Source organism: Cupressus sempervirens, chromosome 8, assembly GCF_028749045.1.
Source record: "Cupressus sempervirens isolate cs-2001-9-10 chromosome 8, ASM2874904v1, whole genome shotgun sequence".
Taxonomy (NCBI): domain Eukaryota; kingdom Viridiplantae; phylum Streptophyta; class Pinopsida; order Cupressales; family Cupressaceae; genus Cupressus; species Cupressus sempervirens.
Window position 1 is genome coordinate 432,923,231 of NC_143125.1, and position 26,545 is coordinate 432,949,775.

The window sequence follows — 26,545 nt, forward strand, 5'->3', positions numbered from 1 at the left end:
AGAAAAATAATTATGAGTACATATTTGAATGGATCGATGTTATCTCCTATTTCATCTCATTCAACCCCATTAAAAATGGAGGACTCAATCTCACCTTCAATTAGGACCGTCCATGCGATTCAATCTTGATCGTTGATCAAGTCCAAGGTTCTATAAAAGAAACCTTCAATCTCTCATTTTGGAGGATGCACATGAAAAGTGTCAAATTAATGCTAATTTGATTACTCTAGTGCCTTGCATTCAAATTTCTCTTGCTTTCATATGCTCATCATTTAGACTAAAATGCATTCATTTAGTTATTACTTTCCATTGTTCTTAGATTAATTTCAACCTTAATTTGATTCATCTAATATCTTTGCATTTAAAAAACATCAAAAACATAGATTAGATTGCATTTTCATTCTTCCAAATTCTTCGTACTAGTTTGGTCTGGTTATTGATCTCTTAATCCTGAGAGTGAATAGTAAAACCTTGTCTAGTTAGAAGGCAACATATCGACATACCGAATGGACAATCCCATGTTCATTTCAGGATTTTTCTAACATGTAATGATCATGTTGAAGTGTGTGTGAATTTAGAGGCCCATAATTAGCACTCACACCAAGCAGTAACATACAGGTCAAAATATTTCCAAGCCCTTTCAACTTCAACCAAGTTTTGCTAGTCAAGTTTATCCATATCTAGTGCATTAGGGAGGCAAATAAATCCATGCACATGAGTAGTACCTCTATGTTTTCATTCATACCTATACCAATAGTCTTTTTCTCCAAAGAGTTTTTTAATAACCTCTTCATGAAAGATTGTAAACCATTCGTTGAAGTACAATGATGTCATATGGGCGTTACTGATAATATTTTCCAAGTGTTGTTTATTTTTTTGCATTTGAGTAGGGACACCATTAGAGAGAAAACATTAAAGTCAAGGCCACTTTGTATCTTCAACACTTAATGTGAAGAAAAGAGTAGGAGATCTTAATTGGTTGATCACATTTGTTAACTCTACATGACATTGATTCCAATATGGTTGTGTACCTCTGATGGATGATGCAAAGCACATGGCCTCCTTTGCTAACTATGTGTCTAGAATATTCTTTAGGTGCAATTGAAGTGATTTAATGGTAATAGGTATGTTTTATTCAACATTTATTTTTACAAATATTGATGCGAGTGCCTAGCTATGATGACATATCATTAGGTTATAAATGAAATATTGAAAGTGTGGGTGTCTACTAAACCTTTGGTCATGGAATCTCATCAGTGCAATGTATACTCATGCATTTTAACTTCTTTTAGGTGTGGTTGCATGTGTATAGTAGTTCCATTTGGCAAGCTCCCCATAAATGGCATAGTATGTGTTGGACCTCTTTCAATTTGGTCTTCATCCATGTGCATTTCATAGTTTGGAATTTTTATCTCTTCATCAATCTCAATAGTGTTTCCCCACTTTTCACCCTCTACCTGATTAGCACAAGTTAATACTTGCTCTTTAGTGAGTTCTTAGTTCTCCTCAAGTCTAGGTCTAAGCCTTCTTAAGTGAAATGAGTCTCCATCAAATTTCTCCCTTTCACCTTCTCCACATTTCATACCTGGGTGGTTCTCCATTTTGTCAAGGGATTGTATAGGTAGGTTAGTGCCTGGTCTAATGGAGATTCATGTTGTTCTTACAAAGATCACTTACAAAGTTATATCTACTTTCAATCTATCACTTTCTTAATAAAAATAGAAGCTAGCAGAAATTCGGACTTCATCTTCTCCTTAGTGGGTTTTCAACCCATGAAGATGATTTCCCATAAAAGGCACCAAATGATGCATATTGATCAAAGCAAGAAAATAGCAAGGTACCCTATGTATTCATGTATCCTTTATGATTATTTATCTCAAAAAATGTTTTCAATTCAACACAACTCTCATAATCATTCCGGGTGGAAAACTCAAAACCAACTTCTCCTCAGCACGTTTCCAACCCATGAAGTTGGTTTTCCACAAAAGGCAATTCTGAAGGAAAAGAAACAAAAGGTGGGTCCCTGGTGAATTTTGGCACTCCCCTTAGACATTTGCGAGCCCAAAGAAGACAATGGTCTAAAGGTCAATTAAAAGGGAAGCATGGGCAGAGAAATGGAAATTGTCTTCCAAAAGGGAAGCGTGGGGGAAGAAATGGAAATTGTCTTCTCTTCGGCAGGTTTTCAACCCATGAAGACAATTTCCTAGATTTTAAAGAAAATCAAGCTAGTAAACAGATTAGACCCACAATTTGTTCATAAGACATCTCAAGATGACAATAGAAAGAATCTAACTACTATAGGAAAGAGTTAACGAGAAGAATTCAACTCAGCGAATATTTTCCCACAGATTACTTTATTGTTAACTTCCTAAAACTTAAAGGAAAATGGGAAAGTAAGTATGGGAAGATAGAAAGTTACCGTTGGGCCAAAACCACACATTTATTGTTTCAATAGATCTCTCCTTCAATTCATTTGTGTGGTGCAAATTTTGAAGATCAATGGATGAATTGAAGCTCCTATATAGATGGAAACATGAATAGTTGAACAAACTACCACTCTTTTCTTGAACTATTATTTTGTTAATGTGCATAATTTTTTCATAAGGCCAGTATCTATTATATTAGCTATTTTCCTTAGTTTCTTAATTTGAAATTCATTTTCAAAAGAATGGCAATCAAATTTGTGAGTTTCGATGAATTGAACGGGATCAAGTCCCAATTGCAGAATTTCATGGATACATCCCTTCGTTTTTATGACATGAAGGATTTCCAAAGGAGATTGAAGTCAAAGCCAATCCATCCCATTACTAAGAAGCTTTGCGGATGTGGGTTGGTTAAGGTAGCTAGTTTTTTTATTGTAGTCTAGGCCCCAGAGTTGATCTATGAATGCATAAATCATTACAAGCTAGATACAAGGAAAATTGTACTACTAGATGACACTGTGCTAATCTTAATTGATAGGCAAACTATGGTGAATTGCCTATGAGTTTCAAAGCAAGAGGAATTCTCAGATTTGACATTCAAGGGAGCCATTTTTGAGTTCTCCATGAAGAAGATGATCTGGAGAAAGGAAATCATGTAGACTTGGTTATAGAAACTTCAAATTTCCAAGAGTAAGGTTCCTAAGACTCTGTTTGGGACTAATCTCAAACCTAAGATTATCGATATCCTAGTCCTCTTGCATAGATTGAAAGGTGAGGTAGAAGCTTTAAATTTTGTTGAGCCATATTTTGTTTTGGTGCAATTCATCTACTTTGACACCCAATATATTGATTGGGCTCACAAGGTAAGCGAGATTCTATCTAATGCTCTTTGTACCGCAAAGTTGTACAACACATTCTATATGTCCTCTTTCCTCATTTACATGTTAGATTCTTTATAATTATGATCAAGCCCCCCAAGGGTGGAGAATTTTCCTGATGATGTGAACTCTTATGAGTTCTACCCATGCTTATAATTGGAAAATAGTTATCTAGAGTATGTAAGAATTAATGATGCTTTCACCATGAGAATTTGCAGGGAGCTTCAAGGATGTCCAGAGAGGAGATTCAGTCTTGAAGCCATGGCAACCATTAGCCAATTTGGGAGTTATTTTATCTAGCTCTCATCCTTTTCGTATTTGCACCTTGTAGCTTTTGATGGTTTCCCCTTGAAGTTGTCAAGATATCCGGTGATATGATTTCGTTGATCAAGATCGTGTGACAAGCCATCCAGGTGAACATGTTGAGTGGGAGTTTGAAGAAGAAAGGATACAAGTTTCCCATGAAGGTGGGAGCCTTCAGCTGTGAAACCCATTCTGATGCCAAGAACATGCTAAAGGTGTTTGAAATGAAGTATAAGTTGGGGATGTATGATGTCTTGATGCCCATGTTTGATCTAAATGGGTATGCAAGGGAGGTGTTGCAGATTGGAAGTGTAATCAAACACATCACCACCATTGAAGACTATTGGGCCAATTGCAAAGACAAGTTTGAGAGTCGTGATTGTGCTTTCTCTGGGCTAACAGTTGATCAAGAGAAAATGTATAAAGTTAATATTGATGTTGAAGGAGTAGAAGATGATGATCATAATATGTGTAGTAACACCTATCTAACCAAGCTAAGAGGCACTTCGATGAGCTTAGAACCTTATGAAGATGCGAGAGAGGAACTAGATATAATGATGGCCTAGATTATCAAAAGGACCAGGATGTGTGTTGAATGTATCACAACTAGAAGGAGTCATAGCAAGAGTGCAACTACTCAAGCTTCCCCAACAATTGCAGCCACTTCCTCCTCTGAAGGGGGCACCTCAATTGCAATCTTAGCAATCACCTAAGGGCTAGCAGCACCATCAGATAGAGGTGATCAACCTCCTGACATGAATATTCCCTTGGCCAAGACTTTTTAGGATGGCCCCCTCCTAGTGATTAGAACTCCATCATAAACTAAAAAGAAAAAGGTAGAGGAACCAAAAGATAGTATAGTCACTCTGGCCCTCTTGCCTCATAGTAGCCTAGTTCCATTTGTAAGCGCCACACTTCTCCTACCGAGTAGTCCCCAAGTGCAAGGACTAGATTTAGGAGATGGAGGAAGTAGTGATAGCAAAACTACTAAATTTGATGAGGCCACAAAGAAGACCTCAAAGGAAGATAAGGGCCCAGATCCTTCAAAGCTTGTTTCACAGGCTCCAAAAAATCCTTTCTCTTTGACTATGAGAACAATCACCCTAGTCAAGAGGAAGATGTTTAGCATAGACTCCCTTGGGATGACCTCCAAAGTGATAGGCACAGATTCATTGTTGGAGGACACCCTAGACAAAAAGAGGAAAAGGAGAGATGAAGAAGCTCCCAACAAGGATACCTTATCTCTTGCTATCCACTCTGGATCAACATTTAGTAAGATCAAAAAGTAGAAGACCTTGTCCATCCTTGGACAAGAACCTGAAACAAGGAATCTAAAAATGGAGATTGCAAAGCCTACCAAAAAGGGTTGAATTGAAGATATATCTACAGACAATTTTTCCTTACACTCTGTGGATCTTGGGGAGGCCAGACATGACACCAAGGTTGGCTTATGGAAGTCAATAAATGAGGTGATTGAGGGATAGCTGGAAAGTCTCAAACTATCAAAGGTCAAAATGAAGGCAAAAATACATGAGCTGAACAACTTCATCAGACAATTCGTCACCTCGCTAGTAAGCATTTCCAGAATGCCTATCGCTAGTGATCCCACTACTACTAATGTCCAAGCACTCAATTCCCAACTTCAAGAACATAAACACTTTGGGAAAATCAACAAAGAATGGAGCAGGAAACTCAAGTTGGAGGGACTCTCCATTATAGAATAGAAGTAGAGAACAACAATATTTCAACAAATAGAGTCACCTTGGCTACAGAGAGAACTAAGAGTGATGATTATGTCTCTTTGTTGAAGATGATTATTCACATGAAGGCTAAAGAGGCTGTCAAAGTAAAGATCTTTCCCAAAGGAGATGAGCCTTTATTTGAGTGGCTTCAGATCATGCAGTTCAAGTCTGAGATGATCATGGTGGCAGAAGAAAGGCTCAAGGAAACAAAAGCTAAGGTGAAGAAAGACCAGGATAAAGACTATGAACTCTTGAGAGATTTTCATACATATTCATAGACTAGTGGGCAAGGAAAGGGAATCATTAGAGTAACTTTCATGTAGACAAATTTCTCCAACTTCATAGATAGTTTGACAGGAATATCTTCTGATCACCAAAATAGAGTTTTCAAGCTCCAGAAACTTGGTGGATGTGTTCACATGGCCATGAAGGAAATATAAGATAGGTTAAGTGTTGTCAAAGATTTGGCCACAAAGCATTCTAAATGGCTCTTGAGATATATCAATGTACATGTACATAGGCATGAGAAATCGATTCCAATCATTGTCACCGCCAAAGCCTATAGGGCAAAATTAGAAAAAGGAAAGAAGACGAAGTGATTCATATTCTACCTCTTTCATATTTTGATTTAATCATTGTAATGGACAAATTGGCTCCTTGCCATTTGTCATTTTTAAGGAGATGAACCGATTACTTCCTTTGTAATGATCATCTCGGAATCCTATATGTATTAGAATGAAAGATTAATGAAAGGACGGCTAATTTTTGGTGTGAAATACTTGATGTTGTAGAGCCAATTGAATGGTATTTTGTGTCAATTATTTTCTATTCTATTCTATTTAATGTTAATTGTATGTTTTCTCTTTCATGTGAATTATAACAAGGAATGAACAAAGCTTCATTCCCTTGTTTTGAGGCAACGAACTAAATATGATAGTATTATCATCATAGGTTCAAGAGAAATCCCTTTTGTGCTTTCTTTTAACTTAGTCTCTCTTTGTCTATAGTTAGTTTCCTATTGAATCAATTTAGTGTTAGTTAATATGCATTTTTGAATCGTTAAGTCTCATGGGTTCATAAGATGTGCGAATTCATAAACTTAATCAATCTTAAATACCATTTCTTGCCTAAGTAAGTCCCTGTCTAGGCCTAGCTTGGTTTACCTCTCCTATTCTTAGATCAAGAACACACCCTGTTTAGATTTAGAGAAGAAAATAATTCATTGCAAATCATACTACAATAGGGAGTTGTACCTAAGAATTCAGAGGATGGTTATTCTTTTCAAAAGTAACTTTCCAACTGTTGTAACCAAATATTGTTCACAAATTTGGGCATCTAAGAGTTAAATCAAAAGAACAATCTATTTACCAACAAATAGTATGAAGCATGTCTAAAATGCCAGTTCTTTCTTCTAGGATCCCTGCTAATTGTTTAACACTTATTACAACATCATTATGATTTGGGTCATACCTCACTTTGTACTCTAGTGCATCTCTAATGTGATCTCTACTAACATAACAATCATAATAATTTCCTTCCTCATGTTTTCTTCAAATAACTAGTACATCTATTTTATCTATCCTATGAGGGAGAATATTTGCAATGGCTCTGATATCTTGTGCAAAGCTAATTGTGTGGCCACTATTATTTTGTTGTCCTCTAAGGGCATGGGTTACTTGCAATAATTGGTTCACTCTAGCTATAAACATTTCTCCAATTTGTGTCAATCTCTTTAGTACAAAAGGTTGTTGTCCTAAGTCAATGTTATTCTCTAAAGAGAAACGATAAATCCCTTTCTCTCCAAAGCATCTTTTGCAAGTTGTATGAGTGTCTATCGATTGTAAATGCATTGTAGGGTAGGACTCCTTGCAAACTTTGTAGGTGCATCTGTTGGTAAGGACATCTATTCTTTCCCTAAGTGTTTTTAAAGTTGTGAAGAACTTAGTATTATCTTTGAATGTTATTTCTTGGGAAGGGTGGCATTGAGCAATGATCTTTTGGGGCTGGGCCACTTGACTTTTCAAGGAGGTGTAAGGCTTTGAGGTAGATTTTGTTGTCTATTACAAGCATGATAATTTTGGCTTGCCATGCAATTTTGGTGCCTTAATGCTTCTATTTCCTAGGTAGAATATTGATTATTTTCTAATCTCCTGGCATACCTTTTTGCAACAATTTCTTCTTTATGTCAGGTGTAGTATTCTCAATATCTCTTTCTCCTTTAGTTTATGGGAACATCAATGTGATGTTGTTGGCTAACATTATCCACGTTCTACATTTCTGCTATAGGAGCACCCTTGCAAGGCTCCAACCATTTCATTTTTGGTCTGATGAGCTCCTTTTAAGAAGCATGTGAATACAATAAGAGCATATAGCTTATGCTTGTGTGTCTAAGCTAGGACAAGTTTTAAAAGTTTCCTCTTTGGTCTGTGTTGAGAATGGTATCTTGACCTTGGGTTAGTATCATTCAAATTTCTTTATGTTCTCATGTTTGTGAAAGATTAATGGAGGAGTCTTTATTTCATTTTGATCATATGTGTGCTTTAGAAAAGCTTCCAAGGTGGACTATTAGCTTGGAAGACCTTAGTGCTTAAACAATGCAATTTTATGTAATACTTGTCACCATATGGAATGTTTGTTTTCAAGAGTTTGGAGGTCTTGAGTGAATCAAGGTAATACTCCCAAGGATTTTTTGGAAATTTCTAGCATGGTATTAGAAGGTGGAAACAAGTAAATTCTACCCGAGAGGAAAAAATTGCTTAAAAATTGCTAGCAACTTTTCAACTTCTTCCATTTTGTTGCTAAAAGACCTATTTTTGTAATGTGACTTTGAAAATTCCCTAAAAAATATCTTAATACCATGGGATATCATATTTAAGGTTGGAAGAACCTAAACCAAGGGTTGGAAGTCATTTTTTTGTACGACATTGTACTACTACTACAGAGTGTGACTGATTTTTATACATTTTTACTGGTTTTTGCTATTGTTTGGTAGAAAATCACATTATTACTAGCATTTTTATTTCATCTTGTAGTTTGTATCTTGTATATTCTACATTACCATGCATTATATTAGATATATAATCACATTTTAGAAGGTTTTTGTAAATTTCTTTAAAAGTAATAGTTTGTTGTCCAATTTTGAGTTCTCAACAATGAACGGGTTGTAGCTCTTGTTTCCACTATGAAATTTCCATAGCCTTTTGGATTCAAGGACTAAATACCATAATTTGTAACATATTTCAAGTAAGGGCCCATAAAATGTGTGCAAGCATTTGTTTGACAAAGCCCTAGGCAAGTTAGGCAATGCCTACCTAGGAGCAATCGGCAAAGAAGTAGTTCTCAAGAGAAAAGTACGAGGATTCAAGACTTTCCCTTTGGATGGATTCAAGAGGGATATAAAAAGGTTATTTATTGAAGAGGAGAAGTTTCTATGAGTTGAATAAGGTGTTTGAAAGTTGAGGACAACAATCAGCTCTCAAAACCCCCAATAACCTTCATTTTTTTGCATTATTGTTGTACAACTTTTTGGTGGCCTAAAACCTCAAAAATATTTGAGTATGGACTATATGAAAAAAATGTTCTTAAGGCAAGGTCCAATGAGTCCCAAAGGGTAATAAGTTATTAGCCTTATAAATCTAGGTGGAGGCCTAATTAGGGGCTCTTCTAGTAGCCTTTTTGTGAAGAAACCAAGAAATTGGGTATGAACCCATTGTTACCATCCATTCAAGCATACTAAAAGTGTTCCAATAGCACCTTAAAACTCATCAAAACCTTGGTTGGACTAGGGATTACTATGGAACCTTGGTAGACCTACATATGCATTTTGGAAGAATTACATTCCTAGAAGGATAAGAGAGTCATGAAGCAAGATTTGATCATTTCACCTAGTGGTAAGGTTAGGGTAGGTTAGGGGATGTTATAAGGAGTAGGATATCCTACAAACCAAGTTAGGTATTAGTAGAACACCAATATCCTAGTGTGGATTAGTGGCATAGATTGGTTAGTCTACCCTAAATGCTCCCAATTAGATTGGTATCAAAGCCTGCAAAGGTGTGGGACAAAGCAAGTGCAGAGCAAGGTGAATGCAGTCACCTAGTGAATCTAGTGATTCTAACACAATGGAAACCAATTTTGAATTGGCAAAGAAGGTAGAAGAGCAAGAAGAAGACAATAGATCTTTGAGAAAGAGATTGGCACAACTAGAACAATTGTTGAGCAAGGTTTAAGACACTACAGATAAAGCCAAGGACAAGATGGAGCAAAAAGAAGAGAAGGAGGTTAAAGAGAAAGTCGTTGAGTTGGAAGAAGAAACTCCAGCACCAAACCCTATTTTACCAGAAGATCCTTTCTTGAAGGAAATCAAAGCAATAAACAGTATAGCCTTGGAAGGCATTCCTCTGTCCAGTAGCAAGGAGGATCCTAATCTCATCATGGAATGGATTGAAGGAATGGAGAACAATTTTGAATGTGATGATGTCTTTGATTCTCAGAAGGTTAAGGTGGAAAAGTCAAGGTTGAGAGGCACCGCTCTCATCTAGTGGAAATTTGTGCAAACATAGAGGGAAAAAGAAGGAAAAGGTCCTATCACTTCCTGGAAAGGAATGGTGGCTAAAACCAAACAAGCCTACATTCCTAAAGACTATGAAATACAACTGCATATGAGGAGAAAAAATTTGAGGCAAAAAGACATGGATGTACATTCATACACTAAAGAATTCCAAAAGCTATGCTTGAGGTCTAAAGTGGTGGAATATGAAAGTATCAGGTTGGCAAGATATTTAAATGGACTCAAATGGTCTATTCAAGAAGAAATGAGAATTATCACTCCTAAAATATTTCATCAGTGTTATCAAATGCCCCTAAAGGTGGAAGAGAAAGGAAAAAGAAAGCAAGACCGTACTTCCAAGAATAGAGGAAGAGGTAGATATTCTAGAGGTGGTTCTAGTAGAGGTGGTGAATCAAGAAACCAAGGGGAAAGTAGACTCTTGGAAAAAAGTTTTGAAATCAGCACAAGGGGATCTTTTGATAGAGGAAGAGGATCTCAAGGAAGTACAGGAACAGGAGCAGGAAAGAGAAACTCCAATTTTTCCACCATGAAGTGTTACCAATGTGGACAACTTGGGCATCCTACCTACGGGTGTCTTGATAAACCATCAAGCCCTAGTAATGAGAAGAGAGTGGCTTATGCTCAAGAAGATGGTGGCAGCTCAAGCACTAATGAAATCAACAAACTAGAATTAGAAATGATAAGAACTTCATGATTAGAAAGGTACTCATAAGGCAGCCCAATCCAAGCGAACCTAAGTAGAGGAGGGCTCTTTTTAGACTCAAATGCAAGATTCAAGGCAAAGTTTGTAAGATTATAGTGGATTCAAGGTCTATAGATAAGATTATATCAGAGGAGGTAGCAAAGAAGCTAAAACTTACAAAGGTTCCCCATGCAAATCCCTACAAGGTGACTTGGTTGAATCAAGAGCAAAGTGTACTTGTTAATGAGTAGAGATGGGTTGAGTTTTCTATTGGAGCTTATAAAGACAAAGTACTTTGCAATGTCTTACCCATGGATGCATGCCATCTTCTATTAGGAAGACCATGGCAATTTGATAGGAAGGTGATCTATGATGGAGCAGAAAATGCCATTTCTTTCAAAAAAGATGGAAGGACTTTCAAAATTCAGTCCTTAATAGAGAATGAAGGGGAAGCTTCCTAGACACCTAGTGTGTTACTTAGTAGTGATAAGGAGTTCTTACAAGCTTTATAGGATGAGAAGACCATAGGATGTGCAATTATGGTCAAGCCAAAGGAGGAAGATATGAAATTGCAACCAATACCTCTTGAAGTGCAACAAATTCTTGATGATTTCAAGGATATTATTTTAGATGGTACACCAACAATACTACCACCTAAAAGATCAATCAGCCATCAAATTGATTTTGTACCTAGTGCTTCTTTTCCTAACAAAGTAGCCTATAAGCTTACTCCAAATTAGAATAAGGAAGTGGCAAGACAAGTGCAAGAATTATTGGATCAAGGGTTGATTAAGAAGAGCATTAGTCCATGTGTTGTCCCAATGGTCTTAGTAGCAAAGAAAGGAGGAAAATGGAGGCTTTTTAAAGATTCAAGGGCTATTAACTAGATCACCATCAGGTATAGATTTTGTATTTTAAGAATAGAAGACTTGATGGATTGTTTAGGAGGTGCAATGTACTTTACTAAGCTGGATTTAAAGAGCGGTTATCACCAAATTAGAATCAAGAAGGGTGATGAATGGAAGACCACTTTTAAAACCACAGATGGATTGTATGAATGGCTTGTAATGTCATTTGGGCTTACAAATGCCCCAAGCACTTTCATGAGATTAATGAATGAGGTTTTGAGGTACTTCACAGGTAGATTTGTGGTAGTGTATCTAGATGATATACACATCTATACCAAGACAAAAGAATAGCACCTGGAACATGTAAGATTGGTCTTGAAGAGACTCCAGGAAGAATAACTAGCCATTAATTTGAAAAGTGTGTTTTTATGCAACAATAATTGGTTTATTTGGGTTTTGTAGTGTCCAAGGGTAATTTGAAAATGGACCCAAGCAAAGTGGAGGCAATATTAGATTAGCCTACTCGTAGAACAGGGACTAAAGTGAAAAGTTTTCATGGCTTGGCACAATTTTATAGAAATTTTGTGAGGAACTTTAGTGGGATTTGTGCACCAATACTAGACACCATTAAAGGAGGGCTGAAAACAAAGTTCAAATGGACTGAGGTAGCAGAGAAAGCATTTCAAACATTGAAACAAGAGGTAGCTACAAAACCCATTTTAATCTTACCTACTTTTGATAAGTTATTCACTCTTGAATGTGATGCAAGTAATGTAGTAGTAGGGGGTGTATTGAGTCAAGAAGGAAGACCTATGGCATTCTTTACTGAGAAACTCAATGAGGCAAAGAAGAAATATTTAGCTTATGACTTGGAGTTGTATGCATTAGTACAATCTCTCAAGAAGTGGAGACATTACCTCCTACCCAAAGAATTTGTTATCTTTATAGATAATCAGGCTTTGAGTTATATAAACACTCAAGAAAAGCTTAGTAATAGGCATTTGAAGTGGATGGAGTATCTATAATATTTCACATTCACAATCAAGCATAAGAATTGGCAGCTCAACAAGGTAGTAGACACCTTGAGTAGGAAGCTTTTGACCATCCAAGAAGTGCAACTGTAAAGCATTGGAACAAAAGTTTTTAAAGACTTGTATGAAGAGGATGAAGACTTCTCCCAAGCCTAAAAGGTATTCCTAGAGTTTGAGAATCATTTTCATAGTGATTTTGCAGATTATACCCTTCAAAATGGATTATTATTTAAAGGTAATCAACTATGTGTACCTAAGGGATCCATGAGGGAATATCTAATTCAAGAGAAGCATAATGGTAGCTTGAGAAGACATTTTAGCATAAACAAGACATTGGAGTTAGTATAGAGATACTACTTTTGGCCCAAGTTAGCAAGGGATGTATGAAGATATGTTAAGCAATGTGGAGTATGTCAAAGAGCTAAAGGAGGTTCAAGTAATGCAAGACTCTAATAACCCTTGCCAATTCCAAATAGGCCTTGGGAATGTGTAAGTATGGACTTTGTGGTTGGAGTCCCTAAAACCAAATTAGGTATGGATAAAATTTATGTTGTAGTAGACAGGTTCTCTAAAATGAGTCATTTCATTCCATGTAAGACTACTAACGATGCAAGTTATATAGCACATCTCTTCTTCAAGGAGATAGTTTGGATTCGTGGACTCCCTTTGAGTATTATGTTTGATAGGGATAGCAAGTTCATGGGTCATTTTTTCAAAACCTTATGGAAAAGGCTGGGAACTAATCTCTCTTTCAGTTTAGCATACCATCCTCAAACTGATGGTCAAATTGAGGTCATCAACAAGGTGCTTGGGAACTTGTTAAGGTGCTTAACAAAGGAGTATGGGTAGACTTGGGATCTTGTTATATCTCAGGCTGAATATTCTTATAATGATAGTGTTAATAAGACCATAAGAAGAAGTCCTTTTGAGATAGTATATGGTAGACACCCTAGAGGAGTGAGTGAGTTAAGAGAATTAGGTCCTATGGAGTTAAAGAGTGGTCAAGCTAAAGATTTCACTCAAACTATTCAAGAAGTTCAAGAACAAGTGAAGAAGACTATGTTGGAATCTACTCAAAGACTCAAGGCCAAAATGGATGAGAAGAGGAAATTAGAAGTACAATTTTAGATTAGGGACTGTGATATGGTCCACCTTAACAAAGCAAGAATGTAGCAAGGTATGCCCACTAAGCTCCAAATGTGAAGAGTTGGCCCATGCAAGGTTCTAGCTAAATATGGAGAGGATGCTTACAAAGTGGACGTTCCATTAGACCTAGCCATCTTACCAATATTTAATGTTGTAGATTTGATCAAATTTAAGGGAGAAATCAGTCAGCAAAGTGCAGCTCCACCAAGGGTCCTACAAGACCTTGACACTAATGCAATGCCCAATAAGAAGCTAGCCAAAGTAGAGAAAGTATTGAAATCTAGGGTGAAGAAAGCTACAAGGCATCAATTGTATCTAGAACATATGTTTAAATGGAAGGGTCAACCTAAATCTGAAGCCACCTAGGTTGAGGAAGGACATTTCAAGAAGTTTGGCATTGACCCAGCTCTTCTTGACCCTGAAGTACCTTGATTTGTGTTGAGGGGGGGAGTATGGTGTAGAAGCACCATTTGAAGGCTCCCACCATTTCATTTTTGTTTTGATGAGCTTCTTTTAAGAAGCATGTGAATACAATAAGAGCATATAGCTCATGCTTGTGTGTCTAAGCTAGGATAGGTTTTTAAAGTTTCCTCTTTGGTCTTTGTTGAGAATGGTATCTTGACCTTGGGTTGGTATCATTCAGAGTTTTTTTTTCTTCTCATGTTGGTGAAAGGTTAAGTGAGGAGTCCTTATTTCATTTTGATCATATGTGTGCTTTAGAAAAGCTTCCAAGGTGGACTATTAGCTTGGAAGATCTTAATGCTTAAACAATGCAATTTTATGTAATACCTGTCACAATATGGAATAGTTGTTTTCAATATTTTGGAGGTCTTGAATGAAGCAAGGTAATAATACCAAGGATTTTTTGAGAATTTCTAGCATGGTCTTAGAAGGTGGAAACAAGTAATTCTACCCGAGAGGAAAAAATTGCTTAAAAATTGCTAGCAACTTTTAAAAGTTGTTAAAGCAACTTTTCAACTTCTTCCATTTTGTTGCTAAAAGACCTATTTTTGTAATGTGACTTTGAAAAAACCTTAAACCTATCTCAATACCATGAGATATCCTATTTAAGGTTGGAAGAACCTGAACCAAGGGTTGGAAGTCATTGTTTTGTACAACATTGTACTGCTACATCAAACTATGACTAATTTTTATACATTTTTATTGGTTTTTGGTGTTGTTTGGTAGAAAATCATGTTTTTACTATAAATTTTTTGCATGTTTTTGTTTTTATCTTGTATATTTTCCATTATCCATGCATTATATTAGATCTATAATCACATTTTAGAAGGTTTTTGTAAATTTCTTTAAAAGTAACAGTTTGTTGTCCAATTTTGAGTTCTCAACAATGAATGGGCTGTAACTCTTATTTCCAACATGGTATTTACATGGCCTTTTGGATTCCAAGACTAAATACCCTAATGTGTAACATATTGCAATCAAGGGTCCAAAAAATGTGTGCAAGCATTTGTTTGACAAAGCCCTACGCGAGCTAGGCAATGCTCAACTAGGAGCAATCAACAAAGAATTAGTTGTCAAGAGAAAAGTATGAGGATTCAAGACTTTAATTTGGAGGGATTCAAGAGGGATATAAGAAGGTTCTTTCCTAAAGAGGAGAAGTTTCTATGAGTTGAATAAGGTGTTTGAAAGTTGAGGACAATAGGAAGCCCTCAAAACCCCCAATAACCCTCTTTTTTTGCATTATTGTTGTACAAATTTTTGGTGGCCTAAACCTCAAAAAAATTTGAGTATGGACTATGTGAAACAAATTTTCTTAAGTCTAGGTCTAATGAGTCCCTAAGGGTAATAAGTTATTAGCCTTATAAATCCGGGTGGAGTCCTAATTAGGGACTCTTCTAGTAGCCTTTTTGTGAAGAAACCAAGAAATTGGGTATGAACCCATTATTACTATTCATTCAAGCATTATAAAAGTGTTCCAATAGCACCTTAAAAATCATCAATACCTTGATTGGACTAGCAATTACTATAGAACCCTGGTAGACCTACATATGCATTTTGGAAGAATTGCATTCCTAGGAGGATAAGAGAGTCATGAAGCAAGATTTGATTATTTCACTTGGTGGGAAGGTTAGGACAGGTTGGGGATGTTCTAAGGAGTAGGAGATCCTATAGACCAAGTTAGGTGTTAGTAGAACACCAAGATCCTAGTGTGGATTAGTGGCATAGACTAGTTAGTCTACCCTAAATGCTCCCCATCAATTTCAAAGATAACATAAAATTAAAATATGCACATTTGATAATAACTATTAATCAAATCTAAATTCATTAATAATCCATAAAAATTCTAACATTCTTATGAATTATATTTGTGAGATCCATCCCAAATAAAATGTAAAAAATACAATGGGCATCAAATTATTGCAAGATGAACATGAAAGATAGTAGGGAAGGCATATTCATTCACCAAAAATAGTTATACATAGTTACAACTTTCTTTAGTGATACTATATAAGGTAGATTTGTTTTAGGAAAAAATTCCATAAGCATACACTTCTATGAGTAATCTATGATTTTCATTCACTTTTTTTCTTTAGATAAAGGTGTACATATTGTAAGCCTAGGGATGACATTGATGGTCAAGCTAGCATAACAAGCCACAAAATTTTGATGACTAATTAGTGTCATTGACTTACAATTGTTACATATGCAACACCATTCTAGGGTTTCATATATAATAGCTACATATGATTTTTGTTCCATAGGAGGGCTATAGTGACATAATCTCATATTTGGACAAGTGAAGCTTGAAGATGTATTTTGAAACATGCACATGTAACACCTTGGCATGGATATATATAGAAGAGGAATATACAAAATGTGTCATATGAATATAAATCATGTGTTACAATACAACCCATAGCTTTGTGTATCCATTCTAAGATTGATGGTTTCCATGAGTGCACATCTCTTTGATTTTTGCAAGAAGAAAATTGCTCTCAACAATGAAATCATTTTCTTCAACTTTAAGGATAGTGGTTTTGAGTCCCTCCTCATTATTGTATGTCTCATTTTTTTAGCTCAATGAGAAGATAAATTACTTATTTATCACATCTCTAACTATAGCCTCAACACTTTTCTCAACATCCTTTTCAAATCGAAGCATATATAGTTTCTCTACAGACATCCCCATGAGTTGTGGTGTCACTTCATCAAATGAAATTTCCCATAGTATACATGTTTGGTCATGTAGTTTTAGCTATAATATTTACTTATAGTTGCAAATTTCAATTAAGGTATTGCATTTTGAATAATACCACTTTCCATCTATGCTCCTTATCAGTCTCTTCTTGCATTCTTTTTCACTTGATTGAAGAGGGCAAGTTGGATAAAAAATCAACTTATTTTTAATAAAATTTGTTGATGCCTTCAATATGAATTGTAGGGGTTTTACTTTGCCTTTGGCCTCTGTCATGTCCCCTTTTCAAATAATTAAAAAATAATAATCTTTACTAAGGCAGGCAGGCCCAAGAAAGTGAAGTTTCGGAAAAAGGGGGTTTCTGGAGAAATTTGGTGGATCTTTGTGATCTTAGTTGTTTGATCTTAAAGATCTGATTAGAGGTTGGAAATATCATGTAAAATCAGAAAAGGGACATTTCAGTGGTATCAGAGCCATGATCTTGCCAGCCTAAGGGTTTGTAGAAGTTTGCAGGTCAGTTTTGACAACTACCCAGATCTTGCATTTCAGTTTTGAGAACTACCCAAATCTTGCATGTCATAATTTATGATTGCATGTTGCTTCTAATCAGCTGCATGTCAAAATTTATGGTTGCATGCTACTTCTAATAATTTTCATGTTAGTTCTTGGTGAATTTGGTGGTTGTAGAAGTTTGCATTTCAGTTTTGACAAGTACCCAGATCTTGCATGTCAGTTTTGACAACTACCCAGATCTTGCATGTCATAATTTGGTGGTTGCATGTTGCTTCTAATTAGTTGCATGTCCAAATATATGGTTTCATGCTACTTCTAATCATTTTCATGTTAGTTCTTGGTGAATTTGGTGGTTGTAGAAGTTTGCATGTCAGTTTTGACAACTACCCAGACCTTGCATGTCAGTTTTGACAACTACCCAGATCTTGCATGTCATAATTTGGTGGTTGCATGTTGCTTCTAATCAGTTGCATGTCCAAATCTATGGTTGCATGCTACTTCTAATAATTTGCATGTTAGTTCTTGGTGTTTGAAGAAGTTATATCCTATTGGGGTTACACTCTACTTTATCCAGAATGGACAGGTATAGTACAGAGTCTCAGAGGGAACAATCTTGGACAATTGATAGCCAGAGTCAAAATAGTAGAAAGGATGGTTATTTAGACATTCGAGATAAACTTATGAAAATAAGCCATGACATGTCTAAATAGTTGGTTGAGCACCACCGTATAATGAATGACATGTTATCTGACCCAGCTAAGGTGGATAAGTTGACTGGATTTCTATTTGGTAGATTTTCTCATAGGACAAATGACACAATTCCCAAGAACTTGCATGAGGAGTTTGAGAAACTAGTTGATAGCCAGGTAGAGGTCTCAGATTCTCCTCTGCCATAGGAGGTGGTGGGAAAGGATATTACACAGATTGATAGTAACGGTCAACTTGATACTCAAATTGAGACAATTGTTTACAGGTTGTCAAAGGGTGATGCCACAGGTATTCAGGATGGTATAGTTACAACAGGTAGTGACTACAATGTAGTGGGTTCATATGATGATTATGAGGATGTTGTTGTGCAGGATGGTGAGATACCTGGTAGAGATGAGCAAACATTGAGCATTCATGACTTTGCTGAGAAAGAGTACCAGGCACAGCTAGATGCTTCATCACATGAGGTTGAGGCAGGTAGTACTTCACATGATTTATCCCGCCACCTGAAGGTGAGTGAAGATAGTATTTTGACTTCATTATCTCATCATGATAGGTATATGGAGTTAGTTGGTATTGGTCATATTACTCAAGTGAGGATTTTGTTTGAGTTACCAGCTGATTCTAGTTTACAGATATGGACTCAAGATTGTTATATTGGCATTTGGGATTCAGTTGACAGGAGATCTTTAACACTTTTTGGTAGCAGTGTTTGTTTGGGTGCTATCATGGATTTGATTAGCAGATTGCACGGTGTTGTCTTTTCTTGTGCTAGCAGCTTGTCCAATGTTGGTATTAGTTTTTATACACCAATGTTGGGCTTTGTTCATATATCTAGTCGACCATACTTGCTAGAATGTGTTGATGATATTTCATATTTGGCAGTGTGTATAGATGAGTCCCAGGATCATATTGGCATTGATGACATCCAGGAGGATGCAGTGGGCAATTTTGAAGACTTAGTTTCCTTGGGTATAGAGGAGTTGGACAGCAATGCTAATGTTTTTGATACTCCGTATGTTGATATGAGTTTTAGATTTGATTCACAGGATATGGATGGTAATACTCTAGAGACTAGTAACTTTGAGGATACTCCTTTAGAAAGTGCATCAGAGGAGGTTTGTAGGAGACAGTCAAGCCAGTGCCATCATGTGTCTAATCAGTTGAGAGTTAGTGACCAAGACATTGCTATCACTTGCCAGCATTTCGATGCTGCTCATCAGTTGTTAGCAGTTTATGGATGGGGTTCTCCTACTAGTGATGAGCAGGGAGGCAGTTATCTTTCCTTGACAGAGTTCCACTCTTTATGGGAGGCTATCCAGATTCTGAGACAGGATTATATGCAGTTGGTAGCCGACAGAGATTATCTTATGAAGTGGGGTAGTACAGCATATGATGCATTTTTGGCCAAGGAAGATGAGGTGAGTGAGCTTACTGAGCAGCTTGTGGTGACTTCTGAGATTCTTGAGAGTACACAGTTGGCTTTCAAGGAGTCATAGTTTCATTTGGCTAAGGTGACCATGGAGTTAGAGCAACTACAGTCTTCACTTGATTCTAAACAGTCACAAGCAGTGGTGTTTGGTGATCCGAGGATGTCCATGGCCGAGATTGTCAGAGACAGTGGAGATGGGGATGCATCCATTCTTGATACTAACATTGGAATATCAGGTTCATTCCCACTAGAGTTAGGTTCAATTGAGTTGGGTGTTGTAGTAGATTGTTGTATGCCTAACATGGTGGTGGCCTCTAGTATTGATGGCACAGAGACTAGAGATTTATCAAAGATCATGTGTGATATTGGTGAGTCAGCAGTTGGCATGGTTCCTACTAGTAACACTACTCCCTTGGTGATATCTTCGAAGGTAGTAGTTAGTTCCAACATGGTTAATGATCAATTGCAGTTAGTTTCATCTGGATTACAGTCTGAGCCATTGACTGAGATTGGTGCATTCTATCGGCATTACACTGTGAGGTATGCTCATCAATTTACCTTTGATGACCATGTTGATGAGATAATGATACAGAGATGTACTTTGGTTCCTAGTGCTTATCATTTGTTACGGGACAATTTGATGCCTCAAGATGAGAGTTGTGATGGACATGACATGGCGATAGGTTCTACAGTTGATAGCTTGATAATACATGACTTAGAGCAGGAGTTTCAGAGTGATGCTTCAGCAGGTGTTGTTATTGATTCTACTCCTTTGGCTATGACATCTCCTGACTTAGCTGGTGATCAGTCATAGTGGGTTGTATCACTTGTTCATGGAGTTGTACAGTGTGTGGATTCTCTATACTTGGTACAGTTTTATTCGAGAGCATTCACCATTGTTGCAGAGTTGGATTGTGCATTCCGTATAGGCCAGTGGGATGCGTTGATGAGGATATTGCAAGAGCCTATGTTAATTGGTAGTAGTATAGTTCATGACTACATTTGGGATCCAGGTGGATTGATTGGTTTATTGTTCAACCATTGCTTGAGGACAAGCAATGTTTGGGAGGGGAGGACTTGTCATGTCCCCTTTTCAAATAATTAAAAAATAATAATCTTTACTAAGGCAGGCAGGCCCAAGAAAGTGAAGTTTCGGAAAAAGGGGGTTTCTGGAGAAATTTGGTGGATCTTTGTGATCTTAGTTGTTTGATCTTAAAGATCTGATTAGAGGTTGGAAATATCATGTAAAATTAGAAAAGGGACATTTCAGCCTCCTTTCTGAGAGTAGAAATTGGAATCCTTCAAACGGGTGTAGTTGGGCAACTGATTTTTCGAGTTGATAATTGTGTGTAGTCAACATTTTTTTCAAGCCATATTTTGAGTTATGTTGATTCTTGTTTATCAAGGTTTAAATATAGAACTATATTGGTTGTATTTTTTTGATACACGACCATGTTTTATAGAAAGTATAGAGGTCCATTGTGACAAGTAGATTTTGTGGAGTTAAAAACCCCCCTTTTCAGCCACCATTCCCCATAAACTAACATCAATAATGTATTTTTAATGTCAATCAACCTTATTACACGTCTTAGCATCTCTATCCCATCACACCACCTAATTGTTGAGCCTGGTTCCACATAGATGATAACTTCAATAACGTCAATAACTAAAGTATTACTCTTCCTTGCAATTTATGTAATAGGTGTAAAGGAGAAATTATGTTTTGGAATTGAGTGGTCATCATCACAAAGAGAAACATTCAACTCAACCAACAAAGTGATCTCCAACCCACTGTTGAGCCTATTATAAAACTTATTTGCAGTCTTAACTGTACCACCAAATATCATGTATGCAGAGCTGATGTTTATTCTCTAGAAATGGAGTTCAACAAGTTCATTGAAACAAGTGATGTGTGTCTTAGTTCCTTCCTTATCTATCATATCAAAGCTAAAGATTTTCCCACTTCCTCTATTGTTCTTATATTGATGGATTTCTTTCTTTGTAGTTACATGACCTCTAATAGTCCATATTATTTGGAAAGGGTTCAAAGTCATGATAGGCATTATAATATGCAATACTTCTTTGTTCCCTCCTATTGGATTTATCCCAAATAGGATTTTATGTGCCTTTTCAGTTGCATGTTCAGGAAATAAGAATATTGGATCACCTATTATTTTGTGCTTTGCACAAATAATCTTTAGGTTTACAATTACAATCCATCTACATACATGAAAAAATAGATATCTTTAGTATAAAACTATAATAACTTAAGAGTGTGGGTATGTTTTTCTTGCTAAAAAATATTTTTCTTAATAACTCACCATGGGCCACATGCAACAAAGCACTTATACTCTCTTAGTCATATGATTGACCCAGCCATAATTTCTTCAGAAGCTATATACAAATCGTATTTCTTAGGTAGATTTTCTTTGTGTTTGTGAACTCCATTAGATATATCAATTCTATATCTATGCATCTACTCAAGGCCATAGTCAAAATTTCCAATACTTAGTACTTGTACACCTAGTACCAATGTCAAATCTCCATCATGCATGGCCTTAAAATGCCTTTGAGGTTAATGTAGCCATTATTTGTGAATTGTGGCTACTCCCACAATAAATATATACAACCCAAGACATTGGGTAGTGAGTACCATTCTTGGCACTATAAGATATGACATAAATTGAAGAAATCAATGCTAATAGATGCCTTAGAACTCTTCCAAGGCATAATTCCTTTATAATTCTTTGAACCCTATCATTTCAAGAAACTATTTTAGTAGAGATTTAATTCCAAGGAATTTAGAATATATTAAAAACTTGGTAGGCCATTATATTAATGGACATGATGTCAAAACCTAGGATAACCAAATGTTGCAACATTTTGTATTCTTCGAATTATTTTCAAGCTTTCTTGAATTAGCTAGTGATTAACATTATTGCAAATCAATGGATGAAGCGTACACTCATTTACATTAAAATTTGAAAGGAGGAGAATGATGAATCATAATGCAATTTATGGACCAACTATACACAAGCACACTATACTGTATAAATTTTGATTCAAATTCAAAACTGTAAAATGGAAGGAAGGATTAATTAGGCAATTTTTTAAAGTTAACACTTAGTTATAAAGGTTTTTTCTTTGTACAATGACCATTTCCCTTTAGGAAAGTGTCAATATTATATAGATTTCTAACAATATTACATTAATTAGTAGTCCATAAAGTGAAATGGATCAAAAGTAAATGTGTGAACCAATACTTAGTTATGGGATTGCAACAAATTAGATCTCTCTATTTCAGTGGTATAAAAGAGATTCTAGCCAATGATAGTCCAACAAGTTTTTTTCAATTAAAAGCGAATATTTACAATAAAATCATTGAAAATATTACACCAAGTGATACCCAAACCAAAATATTTTCATAATATATTTGTTCAATCACTTCCAAGAGACACATCTCTTGATACAACCGTAATAACAATTACAACCTTTACTAAGGGAATGAAGTAGGACCAAAGTATATCATATTTCCATTTAAATTTGACACAACAATACACATATATTGTTCAATACATAAGTAACATTAATTTAGGACACTAAAGACCAAGCTCTTTTAATCTACACAAAATCTCTCTCAATACAACTTGGTATTTATTTTTTAGATGTTGTCCAAAGTCAACTTGATAGTATTTTGCATATCTTTGTTCACATAAGAATTCATGGAGTGTTTGTAAAACCATGTATGTTGCATGACATGGTAGAAATAAGGTTCCCACAATTTCTACATCATATTTTTTTATGTTTTGGACTTCTCGAATCAATTGCATTGCTCCTCAAATAGTTTCCTCACAATTCAATAGAATGTTGTTTGAAAATACTTGAACGCTATTTTGGAAATTTCCCAACCAATTGATAGAGATTGAGATATTTTTGGTCTCATTCTCATATTTTCTTTCCAATTCCTCTATATTATTTTTCGATGAGCTACTTGAAATAGTAATGACATCTCCAAATGATATTGCATTTTTCATGACTCGCTAAGTACGAGAACAAAACATCTATTTATCATACCAATACTTATCACACTATTACTATATATTATTCTACATACTAATTAGGGTACTGATACAATCTAATGATACAAATTAAATAATATAAATTAAAATGAACAGCTACACATTTAAAACCAATAAGTATATATGATACATATTACAACATAATCTTTCAATACTTAACCCAAATTTATTCATTTTAAATTTGTAATGTAATATGTTTAATAGAATTCTATTTTTTTAAATAAAGCATTATATTCTCTATGTCCTTTTTTGTTGATTTTTATATGGAAAAAAAAAACTCTACAAAAAGGAAAAGTATAATGTTCAATAATACAAATCACACAGGATAATAAGTTTAGGAAAAACTAAAATTGTTCAATATCTAACACACCCTTATTCATTGTAATTTTGCAATATGATATACATGTAATATATAATTTTTTATAATTTTTAATAAAATATTATATTTTATATATCATTTTTTCTAACTTCCTATAAAGTAAAAGAAATAATTGTACAAAAAGAAACATTGTAATGTTCAATGTATAATAAGTTTATATATAGATCTAAAATGAATTAGATAACAAAAATATTTTTAGTTCAAAGAAAAATAATAATAATAAATCAAATAACAAATGACCAATGTGAAAAATGTGATAAGCTTATTCAACATATAGTAAAAGTAGACAACTTATATCAATCCTATTTTTTAATTAAATATATGTCATGAATATGTGTAATATTGCACTAACTTCTAAGATAGTTTTCATAATATTAACTCTTAGATATTTGTATATGTTTCTAGTTTTTTTTTGCTACCTTGATAATATTGTAACATTCACCATTCATTAACCATTACCCATTAAGTTTATTTAGAAAATTTTATGTTCAAATGTTCAAAGTTATTTTTATAGTACACTCTTCTATATTTCATTGTGGAGGACTAATTTTTGAGGTGTATCTTAATCCAACACTAAGATTATAAGGTTCTTGCATTAAGACTACATTTTGTAATTATAAATTTAGCAAAGAATTACCAACCAAAATATAATATTTAATTAATAAAATAAACTTAAGTTACTATAACTTTTAATAAAATAATGAAGTTAAAGCTACAATCTCATCTTAAATTAAAATTACTACAATTTAAAATGTTAGATAAAAATTACTATCATAATTAAAATTAAATATTACTATCAAATAATAAGATATATTAAAGCAAGTTAAAGTTTCCAACTTTGAATAGAAACTACTAATAAGAAAAATCAATAAAAGTGAAATTACTAAATTTACTAAAAGTCAAGTTATATCTAATGATTAGTTTATAAATTATGAAGAGATGGACACTTCAATATTTTTATAAATTTGTATTTAATAAATGATTTAGAAATTATTAAATAATTAACAAAGAATTGTCAACAAAAATTTAATATGTAATAACTAAAATAAATTAATGTCACTATAATCTTTTATTTTAATTAAATTAAAGATACAAACTCATGTTAAATTAAATTTGCTAAAGATTAGATGTTAGAATAAAATTACTATCATAATTTGAATTAAATATCACTAATAAAGAAATAATAGATATTAAATCTACTAATGTGAATTCTAAACTGTGCTAACATAACTAATAATAAATCAAGTTAAAGTCTCCAACTTAAAATTAAAATCACTACTAAGAAGAATAAGTAAAAGTGAAATTACTAAATTTACTAAAAGTGAAACTTTATTAATAATTAGTCAATTAATTATAAGATGCTGGATTCAAATTAGTATCATAATTTGAATTAAATATTACCAACAAATCAATAAGAGATAATAAATTTAGCAAGTTTCCAACTTAAGATAAAAATCACTAACAAGAATAATAAATAAAAATGAAATTACTAAATTTACTAAAGTAATGCCTAGTTTTTTAACAATTATTAGATTGCTGAAATTTAGAAGTCCATCAGACAATTTCTTTGGTCTAATGTCAAGGGTAATAATAAAATTTATTCTGTTAAGTGGGCTTGGTGTCACACTGACAAGGCCCTTGGGGGACTTGGGCTGAAGGATTTAAGAATTCAGGGTATTGTCCTATCTGCCAAATGGATTTTTCAATCCATGGAGGGGGATTGTCCTTGGAAAGTGTAGGTTACAAACAACATTGAGAGGGGTGTGCCTAAGAAAGCCAAATCTTGGACTAATCTCCCCTTTTGCGACCTCATTATTGGTAATTTTCTTGTCATCGTCCAAGGTTCCACAGTTTCGAGATCTATTTGGAAGGCTTGGGAACATGCTAGGGGATTCATCATTAACAAGGATTTTCATTGTAATAATCAACTCCATGGTGAAAGATCCATTTGGTGGAATCTTCACTTAAATGGTAAACCTTTGGCCCTTACCCAAGGGTGTTCTACTAGACTATGGGCTAAGAAAGGTATTAAACAGTTCATAGATCTCTTTGAGCAGAATCAAATCACTCCTTGGGATGAGCTTAAAAATAAATATGATGTCCCTGATTCCCATAAAAGAACTTATAACATGATTGTGCAAGCTGTTTATAGTCTTCCCACTATATGCCATGTTGATTCTCAAAGGCACCTTAATTGTAACTGGCCTGGTTGAGTTGTCACAAATTTTCTTAAGGCCAAGAATATATACAGAATCCTTGATTGTAATATGGATATTATTGATCATGTCAATGTTGTTTGGTACTCTTCTTATGATGTTGATGTTTGGAAAAAATACTTTGATATCTTGTGGAAGAATTTTGTTGAGCATAAAATTAGATGCTTTAGATGGTTAGTCATGTTGGACAAGCTTCCTATTAAGAGAGATTTCTCTAATTATAATATTTGTAATTTATGCAGAGTTCTTGAAACTGGTAGACATATTCTTTTAAATTGTACCTTTGCTAAAGAAATATGGAGAATTTTTGGCATCGTTTATCCTATTGGGGTTAATATTCTTGATATTATCACTAGTCATATTAATGGTCTTCCTAAAGATACGAACTTATTTTGGAATATATTATTGTCTAACATTCTCTAGCAGATCTAGAAGTGTAGG